The sequence below is a fragment of the Hibiscus syriacus genome, unplaced genomic scaffold (genome assembly GCF_006381635.1).
Source record: "Hibiscus syriacus cultivar Baekdansim isolate YM2019G1 unplaced genomic scaffold, ASM638163v2 tig00110271_pilon, whole genome shotgun sequence".
Classification (NCBI taxonomy): domain Eukaryota; kingdom Viridiplantae; phylum Streptophyta; class Magnoliopsida; order Malvales; family Malvaceae; genus Hibiscus; species Hibiscus syriacus.
The window spans coordinates 1,144,620-1,151,852 of record NW_024062657.1 but is presented as its reverse complement, the minus strand read 5'-3'; positions in this window follow the sequence as shown (position 1 = coordinate 1,151,852).

Genomic DNA, 7,233 nt, shown 5'->3' with positions numbered 1-7,233 from the left:
ATACTTTTTATAAATATATTGACACTTTATGCGTTCACCATTTTGGGCATTCATTTTGGACAAAAAGTATCGACACCAATTTCAAAAGTGTCGATACATTATGTAGACCTATTCTCACATAAAACTGATATATTTATGCCAGTTATATTACAAAATTACCCATTACATTATAATTATGGGTTTCGATGTTTTTGGGATCGATACTTTTATAAATGTATCGACACATCTGCTTACCTATTTTTTGAAAACTTTACGTTTGGGAACCATACTTGACAAAATATTGGAAACAAATATGTGTTTATTAATTTTGTCATTAAAAAAGTCTATTTTTACCACCTACATTGTAAATTTACTTTTTACTTGAAAGTTATTGAATTTTGTAGTTATTGTACATACCCTCAATATGGAATGGCCATTCAGTGTCGCACATGATGACAATTATGATGACATTTGGAATAATGCAGACAACGATCTCCATATATCGTAAGTATCAACATGACTCTTATTGTGTATAAGAAACATGTACAACAACCTACTGCTAACTTTTCTCATCTCATACATAATTACATTCACATACAAAATTATAAATCATATACAAAATTATAAATCTTATACAAAATTAACCCTATATTTACATCATCGCTTCCTTTTGTTATTCTTGTATCTCATGTCAGCTTTTGTTATCTCCTCTCTTAGTTGATTTTGATTGTGGCTTACGAGATCGTTTAATATTCGCGATCGATCCCACTGTCCAACAATCTATATTCAAATTGTCAGTACGTTAAGTATTGTAAACCACAACATTCAATCTATGACTTTTAACAATTTAACCTCAAATGAATTTTTAATTCCACTTACAAAATCACTAGTTGCCCCTGTAGAACCGATCGATTCCATCCGCATCATCACATGCATGCCATAATCATATCTGTTACAAAATTTGAATATCACACACGTCAATTATGAAACCTGCATAAATTAAGCTTTCTATTTATGATAACATCTCATACCCATTCACTTGCTCATTCATCTTATGCTCCACAAACTTGAAATTTTTTAAAGGAAACTTTCCTAGAGATCTACATGCTTCTACCCAATTGCGTTTCTTATTATAACTATATAATATTTTCATCTGTATTAAAAAATATGAAGTTACGATCCAAACAAATTATGCATTATAATTTACATAATTTCCTTTCATACATACCAATCTCTTAGCATCATTCACTCTCTGTTTAGTTGCTTCAGATTTAAACAAACTATAATATATTGTTGCAACACGATCTACCATATCCAACACCAACAGATACCAATGTGAATTATGGTAGTTTATTGTGATCATGATCTGCAACAAATTTCACACCCAATTTGACAAAATTCAACATTCTATATCTGAAAACATCATTTGCAATTTGTATGGTGTCTTACTTTCTCACATTCGGTGAATTTCACATAGTTACCCAATATGGGACCCCAAAAGGTAGCAATATCCTCAACATTTACTTTATTGTTAGCATCCAACGTATGTTGTTGCAATTACATGACAATCATTATTAATTTACTGTCTATAACACTACTTTTCAACATTTATTAATTTAACTCACCGCTAAGTGGTATGGAAGGTAGCCAATCCTCCGGAGTGACTTTTTCAAATCATAACATACTGTCCAGGCGAACAAATCAATAACCTAGCAAAATTAATTACACAATCAGAACATATTCAATATGTTTTAACATTTTGTACTTTCTACTTACCACACCGCCAACCCATTCCGTAGGCTTTAACGTTGCAACGTCGGATACACTAGCGAATTGATTTCTCATTTAGATTACAGAATATTTGTATGAATAATTAGGATTAATATCTTGTCATGAAATATTTAAATATCACTCACAAAGCAATATATTTCACTTACCCCGATTCTAACCCACTATTTCATAAATAATCACAAATTGCAGCTTCGAGGTCATCAATTCCGCTTGGAATATCCGCTTTTTCAACCTACAATTTTTCATACAAATTTTTGTCACAACAACATGATAAAGATCAAATTAATTTTTCTTTTATTCAACTTACCTTCTGACTCTTCTTCTGGGGTGCAGGACATTCTGAATCCAAATCTGCATCTATAACACCCTCCGGTGTATAGATCACATCGATATCCCTTATCCTAATTTCCTCCTAATTTCTTCTTTTATATTTTTTCAGTTCATCGTATTTTTGCTCTACATAGCTCTTCATCTCTTTTATTTCACCCTTTAATTTTCCCCCTTCATCCAAGTATTCATCAACCACCCCCTTCACCCCCGTAAGTTCACTCCTCAATTCCACAACCTCCGTCACCACTCCATCAATTTTTTCACCCGTCACCATCTTAAGTTCACCCCTCAACACCTTAACTTCTTTCACCACTTCACCCCTCAACACCTCAACTTCTTTCACCACTTTACCCCTCAACACCTCAACTTCTTTCACCAGTCCATCTATTTTTCCTTCCACTTCCCCCTTATTCCTCTCAAGTGTCTCTTTGACTCCCTCAAGTGTCTTTTCGACTCTTGATTGTCTTTGCATGATATCAAATTGGATTTTTTTTATATCAGCCAATTCAGACATCAAATGTCGAATTTACTCTGTTTCCCTCACTGTCATCCCCTCACCGTCATCCCCCGATATAACCATCTCTTCTTCCTTTTCCTTTACCTCCACTGCCTCATTGCCAATAATCTTCAAAATTAAATTACAATATTAAGACATTGATTATATTCTAATATTATTTAATTACATTTATTACCCTTTCTTGCTTCCTCGCTCTATCAAACTTCAACTTCGCCATCACTCTAACCACCTATTCTTTCCCCATGCACGGATGCATACCACTCCGGTTCTTTCATAAGCCGGCACTGCCTCACAGCCCGACCAAAAATCGAAAAGTGCAACCTGTATTTATAATAAAATTTATAATTTTATATAATAACTATACTATCATTTTATATAAAAAAATGTTCTTCAACTCATTTACCTCTAAGATTGATATGCACCCTTTGAGGTATCTCTGGCTGCCCTTTTTAAAGGTGATTATTGATTCAATCAATCTTGAATGGACATATTTATCCCAATTGAATTCACCCTTCAAGCCTTCATCGCAAATGAGCTTCATATAGTCCTTGTTCGTTGATGTATCACATGTTGGACAAAGAAAGATCCCGACAAGGTACAATAGAACTCGGGCCTTCAGCTCATCCCCCCCGTAAGATCCACTTTTGATTTCCTCTTCAAGTTCAGCATATGTCACCTTCTGCTTCAAACTATATTTGGAGGCAAGTGCTTTCCAGTTCTTACTCTTAGAGACTTCTATAACACTTTTGCCTTCATTTCCTACCCCCAAGACGGCTGCAACACATGGAATCCCCAGAGGAAATGAATAATCACCATATTTAGCAATACATTATTCGACATCAAATTGCTCCATCAAGTATCGACACAATTCCCTCCGAATAGGTTGATCCCTTACTCCTACCAACGATCCAAACCCCATTTCTCCCAGCATATTCAACTGACCCTTCTCCTTAAGGTGTTTAATTAATGAATTCACCCTTTTAATGATGCACCTTGTCGACACTTCCTACATTTTTTAACAATATATAATGTTATAGTTCTTATATATTTTGTATCAACGTATTTACAAGTTTAATGAATATATTCTTTTCATGTGCTTTCCTTCATTCTTTGCATTCTTCACTATCCATCTTTGACTTTGCGATGTAAGGTTCCTTCTCAGAATCACTCATCAAATTCCATTTCTCCAACACATCATTTCTCACCTAATATTAAACATAAATGTTTCTTAATCAATACATTAACACTAAATAATACTCAATGTCAATTTCAATTTATATACCGAACTGATGTGTTCGCCATCTTCCTTCATCCTTTGGCATTCGATCATACTGTCAACATTTAAAATTTGTAATCAATTTAAAGTTCTTAAATACTTTATTCCAATTACCATTTCAACAATAATAACAAAAAGACATTGATACTTACTAGAAGTACATATATCCATCCTTTGGTTGCTTTTCAATCTCAGCCTCAATTTCAACGTCATCTTCACCACCAACAATTCCACGATCCTTTGACTTCATTTTTCCTTCATATATCAGTTTACGCAAATAAAATCAAATACCGGTTACATACACTTTATTCAATATACAAATATCGATAACTACTCTTATAGTAAAAGGGTTTCCTTCAAAAGAATTTGAATGGCCACTACAACAAGTGTCGGCACATTTATACAACCTACAATATCATTTTCTACCTATAATATTATAAACATGTATCCATATTTATTTTCTACCTATAATATTATATAATCGGTCCCATATCCTTCTTGGCTTCGATTCAAAATCCCTAAACCAAACCCAAAATCCTTATCCCTATTTCCTTCAAACGAATGGGAATACTCAATACTCCAAGTATCGGCACATTTATATAACCTATAATATCATTTTCTACCTATAATATTTAATAAAAGTATCAATATTTATATTTTACCTAGAATATCACTTTCTACCTGTAATCGGTCCCAAATGCTTTTTTACTCCAAAACCCCAAACAACACATAAAAACCCTATTTTCGATTATTGTAATAATAAAAAACTAGGGTTTTGACATCATACTTTTTGAATCGACTGCAGCAACAAACAAACAAACTTCGCTTTAGAAACGCCTTCTGAAATGCAGCAACAATTACGCTTCGATTTCAAAAACTCGTCCGTTCTATCTATTTTTCAGAGGATATTTAACTATGCCCTTTATATTTTCACCGGATATGTTATTTATATTTAATCGATACAACTACCAAAGTGTCGATACTTTTATGCCAGGTGTCGATACTTTCGATAGTATAATTACCTATTTCTTTGCAAGTATCGATAATTTATTACGCGTACGTATTAAAGTATCGACACTTTCAATATATCCGGTAGCGCTTTACCGGTTTTGTCACTTTGAAACCCGTTTTGTCATATTTTTACCCATTATATCGTTATGGATCGATACATTTTTATAAAGTATCGACACTTTATAGGCGCTAAAACTGATTCTCTTTTAAATTCACAAAGTGTCGATACTTATATTAAAGTATCGACACTTTCAATATATCTGATCTCTCTATACCGATTTTGTCCTTTAGAGACCGATTTTGTCATATTTTTATGTGCTATATCGTTGTGGATCGATACATTGTTATAAAGTATCGACATTTTATAGGCGCTAAAACTGCTTCTCTTTTAAATTCACAAAGTGTCGACACTTTCAATATATCCGGTAGCGCTTTACTGATTTTGTCTTTTCGAGACCGGTTTTGTCTTATTTTTACCTGTTATATTGATATGGATCGATACATTTTTATAAAGTATTGACATAAACCGACAAGTTAAGTTTGCTGGTTGCCAAATTTTTTAATATTTCTTCATAATTTAGACCTACTACATTATTATTACTCAACATTTTCGGTAGCGCTAAACTGAATTTATTAAATATCTTTTAATGTATCTGATAATTCCGTATATTAATCCGCCTTTCCTGAGACAATCCCTTTCTCCAAATGAGCAGTGAATTTTATTAAAAGGCCTAATACTTTTTTTATATTCAGGTGTCTAATTTTTTTCAATTAATATAGGTGTTTAATGTTACAAATATTATTATTTAAATATCTCGACAGTTAAAGAATACATATACTATTTATTTATTTATTTTAAAAAAATATTTTCTTTTATAAAAAAATTATCACGTGACCCCTAAACCCCATCTGTCCCCCTCCCCCAACCCTTCGATTGGAACAATAAATAAAATTAATGGTGATCAACGATTAAGGCCAGCAACTTTATGTTCCTGACTAAGGGTGGCCAACTATTATTATTAGGATTTCAAGGGTTAGGATTAAAATGTGGGGATTTGAAAATTTTTGGTTTAGAGATGATAGTAAGGGTTATGGTCAGTCAATGGGTGGTCAGTGATGTATGAATGCTCGTTCTCCGACGTATAGGTGACTAGAGATTATCAGTGATTGGAGTAAAGGGGACTAGAATAAGAAATTTTAAAATTTTGAGGTTATTTTTTAGATTATAAAAAAATTTAAGGTTTTTTTAAATATATTAATTTTATGTTTTTAAAAAATTAAAAATATAAACGTAACACGTGTCACTTAACGAATTTTTTTAGCATTTGTTATGGTCGAGACACTTAAAATAGTAAGGTTTGTAACATTAGACACCTACATTGACCGAAAAAAGTTTAAACACCTAAATAGGAAAAATAGTATAATTTAAACATTTTTATACTAAGTTTTTTTTAACAATTCTTAAATAAGGAAAAAGAAGCGAAATTTAATTTCTAAAGGGGGCTTTCCTTCCGTCACTTAATTGAGCATTGAATCTTAATTTCATTTTAAAAATGGTTTCAAATACAAATTTCATTATAATTTATAAAGAAAGTAAACTCAGTCACTATATATTACAGTTTTTTATTTTGATTATAATTCAAATAATTTAATTTTTAGTATCTAAAAATCTTATCAATCTTATCTTTGTTTTGTAATTTGAATTTGATATAATTTAATAAAATTAATTTTCTAAAATGGTTGATGTTAAAAAGGTTAGACTAGAGTCTATAAATGAGTCATGTCGAGTTCGAGTATTATTGAACTCAACTCAACTCGAAAAATTACATAATGAGACTTGACTTGAAAACTCGTAAACTTAAAATTTATTAAGCTCGATCGGAATCAAAATAAAAAATTGAAGATTGACTCAAATTTGAAAAAACTTGAACTTGAAACATTATTGGACTTAATTAGATTGAAGCTCGAACTCGAACCTAAACTTTAAGTACATGAAAATCTTATACTATATTTAAAAAAAACAACATATAAATGTTAATATTATTAATAACTTAATTTAAATTTTTAATATATTATTTTTTTCAAGTTACCAACTAGCTTTTTGAGTCGGTATAAAGTAGGCCACCTTTGATTAGTTAAAAATTTGAGTCGAGCTTGAGCTCGAGTTGTGTTTGTTGAACCATGTTTTATAATATTTTGATATAACACATTAAGGCAAACTTTTTGGACTTGAATTGAATTTATTCAAAGTTTTCAAAGTTTTTAAAAATAATTCAAAATCCATTAAAAGTGAATTTGAACACAAAATTGATTTTCAATGTACGTGGTA